Source organism: Rhagoletis pomonella, unplaced genomic scaffold (genome assembly GCF_013731165.1).
Source record: "Rhagoletis pomonella isolate Grant_MI unplaced genomic scaffold, Rhpom_1.0 Rhpom_scaffold_00048, whole genome shotgun sequence".
In the NCBI taxonomy this organism is placed as follows: Eukaryota; Metazoa; Arthropoda; class Insecta; order Diptera; family Tephritidae; genus Rhagoletis; species Rhagoletis pomonella.
The window spans coordinates 93,069-102,878 of record NW_023458602.1 but is presented as its reverse complement, the minus strand read 5'-3'; the positions used below and the strand labels follow the sequence as shown (position 1 = coordinate 102,878).

The window sequence follows — 9,810 nt, the reverse complement described above, 5'->3', positions numbered from 1 at the left end:
CCGAAAATTTTAAGCTTATGCTTGGAATTGCTTGTTCAGGGTTTCCAAACTTAATTTTAACAACCATGCATATTTTGCTTATTTTAATGTATGAAGCTAAGTACGGATCTCTTAAGAAAGCGTCTCAGAAAAGAATTGCCATTTTTTCGTGTGTGTGAATAGTAGTGTCTGTGGAATTTTGACATCTTATAGTTCACAGTCTGCTGTCTCACTCTTTCCTCGCGAAATAATGGATCGGGCATATATTTCTGTTGAAAAGGTGGGTCGCCTTGTGCTTATTGTTCACAAAAAAGTTTAGAAAACCGTATTAGAAATCCATACTGCTTATAAAAATTTGGGTAAATAAATTTTTCTTGAGCATTTCTAGAGCTTTTTATGTGGATTTTTGACAGTTCTTAAGATCTGCGAACGAATGTTCACAAACACGAACATACAACGATTGGATTTTTATTAATGGCGTTTTCTTTTCTCGAAAAAAATGTCACCTTCGTATAGGGCAGAGCTGTGTAACTGTGAAATCATTTAAATTTTTAATCATGAAATATTTACAAGTAGGATTTCATTCTTTTTCCTTTTATCTGGTAGTGTGGCTTATATTTTTTCAATCTACAATCATTAAAAAAAAATTGATTTCACAAAGCAAGGTGGTAAATACCTGAATGAAAAACTGAGAATGCTGAAGTAAATAGAATTCATTACTGAATGAGCCTACAGATTAATGAAACACCTTGCTATGTGTGGTTTCTCTACGTATGAAGGGATGGTAATGCTTGGACTCATCCACACATGAAACACAGCTTGATTCTCATATACAAATTTATATTTTTGGTGGTTTAAAAGCTGGGTGCGAAACTTGCCAAGAGATTTGGTATCTAAATACATACTTATGTACCCATTTTCGCGCGGCCACTCTTTATGACCAGTTTTTATTTGTATAAAACGATACATATTTTCATTTCCCAATACCAGGCGCTCATACATGTGAAGTAACAAGTTTTCTATCTCTACGTACAAAATTGTTTGTACAAATTTTTAAATTTCCAAAATTCTACTTTGTAAAGTACAAAGGCTTCTACAAAAAAAATTTAAAAGTTCTGCAAACAAATTTATGCGTATTATATGTATGCATGAGCGCCTGGTATTGGGAAATAAAAATATCGCTTTGTACAAATAAAAAATTGGTTCGTTACAAAAAATTGGTAGCAAAATTCCTTTAAAGATATGTAGTTGGCTTTTAAAAGCATGCACTGAATATCAAAGCTGATACGTACTTTTGCTCATGGGTAATGCTTTACCAAATTATAGCAGTGGTGAAAAAGCAGGAGCAAACCGACTATTTTCTACTATAAAGATTTTCTTCTAGTGTCAAGGCATATTTTTTCGGTGTAGTACTGAATGATCAAAAGTGTTTGCATTCAACCAAAATTTACAATCACGATGATTGCGAATGCTTCTGTTACATTAACATTCTATACTGAATGGAACTCTACCATTCAATAACACATTATGTTTGTTTTTGTTTCAAAATAATTTAAGCCACTCAAGAATGAGGTTTTTTATACAACCTACTGATTCAATCATTTTACAGTTGTGGTATAGGGCAACATAATCAGAGTGCAACATTTTAAAGGAAGAACACGCAATATACATGTGAAGATGCTGAGAAAAGAACACGAAAACTTGACAGCGCAGGGCAGAATAAAGGCAACATTATTTCGAGAAAAGAAAACGCCTTTACTCTATCTTCAACAGTATTTTATCTGGGATAAAAAATTTGCAAACCAAATATTTGTCTCTACGTAAAGGCATCAATGCATTGACGTTATTAAAGAGATTGAAAACAATTTATCTCAGATGCATAAGGAATTAAAAAAAAATTAAATTCAGTTTTGTGTAACTAAACTACATTATATTTAGTAATAAGTCAAGTTTTCTCAAGCGGGTAACTAGGGATGGGTAAATTCGATATTCGAAGCTTCGAGATTTGAATTTTAATCGAATCTCAACTCCAAAATGGCGAATTTTTGAAATCGAACTTTGCGGGGCTAAAATCCGGATAAAATCGAATTTTTCTAGAAAAAATCGAATTTCGTCTTAATTTGCAAAAAAACAAATCTGCAACTTTCTTCTTTCTGACTAAATTTTTGCACCATTGTGTGTGGCACCATATTTGCCTTAGAGATGCAAGTCAATAAAATACATCGACAGTCACCGACTAGCCTTCGTTGTGTACGGTCACTCGTTCTCTCTTAAGCGCAGTCGCTTAATTTGTTATGCTGGATTTCCTCTAGGCATTAAATGACAAAGTCGGGCATTAAAAAATATTCGTGTCATTATATTAAAAAAATGGTCATTAATTTCATTTCCACATGGCATTTTTTAAATGGCATACATTTTTTGTCATTTCAATGCCTAGTAGAAATGCGGCATAAAGGCGGATTCACCATTCGTGTCCGGACACTTTTTGTTAGTAATTTTACGCGTTCCTTTCCCACTCTGTCTCACTGATAGCGCGACAAAAATGTGCTGCACACTCTTTGTTCGAATCAAATTGATTTTGATTTTCTGACCGAACGACTTGATGATTCGCGTTGCCGCGTTCTCCTTTGTATGTGTTTGCAGCGAATTGCATGTATTATTTGCCCTCAAAATCGTGTGTAGGCAACAATATAATCAGCTGTTTGCTTCAGAACAAAATAAAATGTGTCGAACTGAACGGTGAACCGTACTTCAGCACCCTCTCCGGCAAAAATGTTTTGAGAGCAAATAAAAAGTTGTCCGGACACAAACGGTGAACCCGCCTTTAGGCTTTGTTGTACTTAGTTACGTATACCCCACGTGTGCCACTTTTCTTGTGAGTTTCTCAAATTCAGTAATAACTTAATTCAATAACTCAACTTCAGAAACCCTTAATGAGTGCGGAGTGTGTGTGGCGAAATGCCCCCCGGGGCTACTAAGCTAGGGGAAAGTAGGTTCGCCATTCTTTCCCCTACTCATCAACTAAAACGAAAAAGACCCAACAAAACGTACGAAACATTCCCAGATTTACCAGCCATAAATATCACCAACAATGATGATCCCAAATACATCGTGTTGAAAGCATCGGGAAGTGAAAAGCCTCTTACAAGTTATTCATGCTTTGGTGTTCATAAATCTATATTGGCTATTAGCAAAGATATAATAAGTATTAGCGATTTGCGTGACGGTAGCCTCTTAGTCTTAACCAAAAACAAAAAAATATTCGAAAAGTGTTTGAATACCAGATCGCTCCCAGGCATTTGCCCGATCACAGCCACCTACCAAGTGAATTTGGTCAAAGGTCCCATATTTGCACCTTTCCTTATCAATGTTAGCGATGAAGAAATCATTGAAGGTTTGCAAGCGTACGGTGGGGCTTCAGTTTACAAATTTAAAAAACAAATAAATAACATTTTAACTCCAACTGGGCCACTCCTTCTCATATTTGATAGCTTGATAAAATAGACGTAGCGTGGAGAAAAATTTCAGTTCTCCCTTACTACCCCAACTCGATGCGCTGCCACATGTAGAAGTCGAGTGCAGCAGAATTATGTGTGCAAACTGCTCAGATGCCCACCCCTGATCTTCGAGCATGTGCCCAAAATATACTCAAGCGAAAGAAATTCTAAAAATTAAGACAATTAATAAATGTAGCATGCGAGAAGCAGTAAACAAGTATAAAGCGCAAACCCCAGAAACTTCGCCTCTTCAATTATACTCGCACGCCGTTAATTCCTGTAATTTTAAAAATTAAGACATGGTTTCTAAAATCATAAATTAGTTTTTGTGCAAATTGCAGATAGAGGGTATTAATGAATTTAAGCCCTCGATATTTCATATTTTTATATTTGTAAGTTATTGGAAGATTTCTGCTGTGTTTTGGCAACACAGTGTGAAAAGTGTGTGAAAACCAATCAATTAACTTACATGATCTCGGTTCCGATATTAAATAATCAATAATTGTTTATACCCGCATTTTGGCACATTAGCTTGAATGTGCCATCTAATAAATAGTATCGTCGTTCTCCTTAGCTGCTTTTAAATGATGTCGTCACAAATTGCTGGCGGAGACATGAATACAGTGTAAGAAAATACCTTTTCTATAATTGTTTCCTTATAGAAAGGTTGGTTTCTTTTCCACCTTAGCCATTCCGAGTTTGTTCAAAATATGCTAATTTAAAACACAGAATTCTTTCAGTGTTCCTCTGGGGTTTTGGGACATGAACTGTTTCTTCAATTTAATAGTGTTCGCTTTATTTTTGTGGAAACGAAATATGTTTTGCAAGTTCTGGATCATTTCTTTCTTCAAATATTTCTCGTATTCCAGCTGCGTTTTGTGTTTGGTTTTTTCGCATCGTGTTTTTACTATATTCGTAATTTTAAATTTTTTAATAAAATCAATTGGTGGTAGTTCATGATTGTGTGTGGAATAATAGCACCACACTGAGGATTTGGCAATAAACAACACTTACGGGACAATGTTTATTGTAAGAACAACATTTTTTTCTATGATTCGACATACTTTAAGCATTGCTGACGCTATTTCCATTTGAATGAGGAAACATTGTCAATGACTTTATTTCCAAATTTTTGTTGACTTTATTTCGCACCAGGGTTAATTATCCCATTACCTGTCACCCTTCTTAACAATAAAATAGCACGGTTTCCTAAACTCTCACTCTTAATTATCCATGTGTTTTCGGGGTACAACTACTATTTTAACGTCTTTTTTAGTAATTGAATTTTCAGTTAAAAAATATTTTTTTATTTAGTTAGAGATAGGGCTTATTTGAAAGCAACATTGTAAACTATTCAAGATATATATATATATATATATATATATAGGATATATATATATATATGGATTTGTAAAAGAGAGTGTGGCACATCCCACAGGCGTGGTAATTTTTATCAGCTCTAACCTCGGAACCTTATCTCACATGAAATTTAAATTTAGTATGCAGACGTATTTATCTATGGTAGGTGCTTATATTAAGATATATATATATATGGATTTGTAAAAAGGGGTGTGGCACATCCCATAGGCGTGGTAATTATTATCAGCACTAACTTCGGAATCATAAGTCACATGAACTTGAAATTTGGTATGCAGACATAGCTATGGTAAGTGCTTATAGTAAGGTACATATAAACAAAGCAAATTTCTACTACAAAATACAAGCAGATGGACAAACAAGAATAACCACAAAAACAATTGATGCTTACCGTGCTCTTGTTAAATATCTGAACGACAAAAATATGGAATTCCACACATACCAGATCAAGCAAGAGCGAGGTTTTCGGGAGGTGATTAAAAACCTCCATCCTACATCAGAAATTGAAGACATCAAAAAAGAAATTGAAAATTTTGGCCATCGTGTTAGAAGAGTCAGCAACATTACAAGCCGTGCAGACAAACGCCCTCTGCCCTTATTTTTCGTGGATATTGAACCAGACAAGAACAGCAAAACTATTTATGAGATCAGATACCTTGTTAATGCAGTCGTTCAGGTTGGTACCACCAAAGCAAGTTAATTCCATTGTTCAATGTCACAGATGTCAAGAGTTTGGACACACGAAAAGGTATGGTAACAAATCTTATGCTTGCGTTAAATGCGGTTCCAATCACAAAGCAACTGATTGCAACAAGGCCAGAAATGCTCCTGCTAAATATGCAAACTGCCAGCACGAACATCCGGCTAATTATAGCGGGTGTCAAGTAAACCAGTCACTAAAAAAATAAATATAATGTAAGCAAAGCTCGCACGACGGAGAGTCTGCATTTTTATACTACCACAGAATTCCCAAATTTGCAAAAACAAAATTCATTCTTCACTAGCAAAACAAATAACGCGGCTTCGTACGCTGATGTGGTAAAAACAACTAACCTCGATCAATTTTTAGAAAAATTTAAAGGTATTGTCAACCATATTAACGAAATCGAAACATTTCTTAATAAAAATCGTATAGATATATTTTTAGTTTCCGAAACACACTTTTTACAGAGATCGTATTTTAAAATTAGAGAATACGACATAGTATTTTGTAACCACCCTGGGGGAAGACCCCGAGGCGGGTCGGCGGTTATTATTAAAACGAAAATTAAATATGAACCATTGAAAGAAATTTGTTCACCATCAATACAAATTTCGCGCATTAAAATCAAAACAAATACACGCTCAATAGTTATTGGCGCTGGATACTTTCCACCCAGGCACACAATTAATTGCATAGAGTATGGAAATATGTTTAATGAACTTGGCTCGACATTCCTACTCGGAGGAGATTTTAATGCCAAACACTCTTGGTAGGGCTCTCGCTTAAATAACCCAAAAGGTAATGAGCTATTGTGGTACTCCAATCATCACCTATAATTTTTCAAAGAAAGCTAAGAATTGTGACTCCACGAACTGATATTTCATTATTTTCTCACTGGTTAGAACAATAATATTGATCTTAGTATCCAATTAAGAACCACTGACCAATTAGACGATTTTGTTTTATCTCAACTCCACAAGATACTTGTGAAGCAAACAATAGCTATATCCCTTCCGAAATCAAAAACCTAATAAGAGAAAAACGTGCATTGAGGAAAGTATGGCAAAGAACCCAGAATCCAATTGACAAATTATTGTTAAACAGAGCTACTAAACACTTAAAGACAAGGCTTAAACAGTTAAAAAACAATTCTCTTGAAACCTTTTTATCCAACCTTAAGCCTAACGCAACACGCTCCGAATGTCTGTGGAATGCCAAAAAATATCTTAAACGACCAAAAGTGAGAAAGGTTCCATTAAAAGACTCTAGCAATTCATGGTATCGGTCAGATGAGGATAAAGCAGATGCGTTTGCTAAGTACCTAAAAGAATTATTCACACCATTTAATTTTATTGATGCTTCTGATGAAAGGGAAGTGATGCACTTTTTGGATACTCCATGCCAAATGGATTTTCCAATAAGGTGCATTGTTTTATCAGAGGTGAAAGAGGAATTGGCAAAGTGGCAGTAAAAAGAGCTCAGGATACGATCAGATAGACCACGCTGTAAAGCACCTAACGGAGAAATCCATGTGAGCCCTGACAATTATTTTTAATGCCATACTGATGCTTCAGCACTTTCCAACAGCCTGGAAATGTGCGGAAATAATTATGATTGCTAAACCAAAAAACACAGATAATTTAGTTAGTTCATATCGCCCGATAAGTCCGCTGGTCGCTTACTCAAAGGTATTCGAAAGAATTCTCTTACGAAGATTGATGCCAGTAATGGAAAATTTAAAAACAAATTCTGACCAACAGTACGGGTTTCGCAGAAACCACGGAACTCCTGAACAATGCCATAGAGTATATAATAAAATAAGGTCAGCTCTAGAAGAAAAAGAATATTGTTCCGGGGCATTCCTTGATGTGCAAGAAGCATTTGATAAAAGTCTGGCACCCCGGATTGCTATACAAATTAAATAAATATTTACCTGCCCCCTTTTTATTTCTTATAAATCTTATTTGATAGAGAATTTTATGTTAGGGTTGGAAATGAGTGCTCAAATATATATGAAATAAATACTGACATACTACAAAATTACTTATTCCAACTAGAAGACTGGCTCAAGATGTGGAATATTAAAGTCAATTCAGATAAATCGGTCCATGTCACTTTTGCCCTAAGAAAAGGTGATTTTCCTTCAATAAAAATCTTGAATACAGACATACCTGTAAGCGATCATGTGAAATACCTGGGGCTACACATGGACAGAAGGCTCACCTGAAAATACCATGTAAAAGCGAAAAGGGAGCAAATTAATATAAAACTGAGAAGTCTTCATTGGCTTCTGGGCCAAAAATCTGTTCTTTCTCTTGAAAATAAATTGCTAATATATAAAACTATTATCAAACCCATTTGGACTTATGCGATACAAATATGGGGAATAGCAAGCAATTCAAATATTGAAATAATACAGCGGGTTCAATCAAAAACTCTAAGGTCAATAACAAATGCTCCATGGTATGTGTCAAACCATACTATTCAAAGAGATCTAAAAATATGCACCGTCAAAGATGAAATAACAAAGTTCAGTGATAGGTATAAAACCAGGTTGGATAACCATCCCAATCCTTTAGCATAGGGATGCAGAACAGAGGTGCACGCAGTTGACGTCGCGGGCAAACTGTGCGCACGCGAGCGTGCTAAGCGAGGTGAAGTGAGCTGTACGGAGATGGCATCGTATACATATTAACCACAACACACTTATTTTCAGTAAAAATGCGTGTATGTATGTGTACTTTTGCGACAACTGAGCCAGGCATCAGGCCACCAGAAAAAGGCAATTTTTCCAAAACAAAAGCGCCAAGTTTTTATTATCATGTTTAACAATTTTTTTGATTGAGTAAAAAGTGTATATACATATTCATTTCCTCACGTTTTTATTAATAAATTAATTTCAATACATTTATAACAACGCAAAACATATTTAATTTACCTATTCCTCACATTTTATTCAGTAAATGAATTCCATCTTAATGTAGAATATTAGTGTATAGTGTATCATACATATATATGTACCTATGCATTCGGTGTGCATTAAAAAAGCATCACTAAATACCGCACCAAGCATTGAATTCCAATTATTTTGGCTTTTTGGTTTCCCAAAAGCACTAAATTTAGTGCAAAATGCACGACCTTGGCAACAGTGAGCTGAGCACATCAATGCTCAAACTTTCTTTTAAAGCAAAAGTTCTAATTGGCGAGGGTATTGATTTTTGGTTCTTACATAGAACACTGATAAGATTCACAAACTTATCTTAGAAATAATTAAAATAATGAACATTATTTGTAGACGAATATATTTGTGTTCGTGTGAAATAGTAGCTTATTTCGGGAGCTGGCTTTAGTAAAATGTACCATTTCCAGTTCTTCAACGACTCGGCGCCAGTGAGTCTTTCGCAATCGTATGCTGCGAATGGTTCATTATACTAAAGCCAGTCTTCCGACATAAGATACTATTCTATACGAACACAGATATGTATACTTCCTTATAGGCTTGTAAAATGCCCAATACCCAAATCCCTCGCATGAGTTATTATTGGTAAAAAATTGGGTACGCTCAAATCTGGCATCGCTGCAGCAAGTACAGCGCCAGTGAAACAGTGTTGATATTTAAAGTACAATTGTACTTTTTTCAGTACAATTAATTTTAAAATGTACAAAAGTACAATTTGCCGATTTTAAGTACAATTTCAACATAAAAATACTTTTTGTACCAAACGCTCAAATCTCTTCTAGCACTTTGATGCTTAATCCGTTTACATTTAAGTAAATGGATATAGCTATATTTCATATTTGCTTCAAAACGAAATTACGAATTGTAATTTTGAATGTAAACGTGGTTGTAAACAGTAATATTAGTGATGTGCGTTATGGTGATTGTGATTTCTTATCACCGGCGGGTGAAATATCCCTTATCGCTATTTATTTTGAAAAAATCTTTGGAAATTCAATTTACCTAATGGCGACCCTGCAGAAATAGAAGTAATTGAGCCCTTCGGTGGTTGAAAAAAAAAAAAAAAATGTATGTAAATTCCATGCGTTGAAATTAAAAATGTTCATTGAGGATTTCCATTTTATCGGTAGTGATCTCATTTTATGTAATTTAATATGAACTGACCTATATAGTGTATTAATGCTTTATCATCATTGTCTTCATCTTTGACAAAATTACACGGTCACCCGGTATTTATTTTATTTTTTTAAATAATTTTAATTATTCTTTTTATAAAATTGTAGCTCATTATCAAA

At 34.7% G+C, this 9,810-nt stretch overlaps 1 protein-coding gene across 1 annotated transcript in view; it reads right to left on the bottom strand.

The window, feature by feature from the left end:
* Window positions 1-9,810, bottom strand: part of LOC118749786 (cysteine desulfurase, mitochondrial) — a 47,889-nt gene that overhangs the window by 1,279 nt on the left and 36,800 nt on the right. The window lies entirely within an intron of this gene.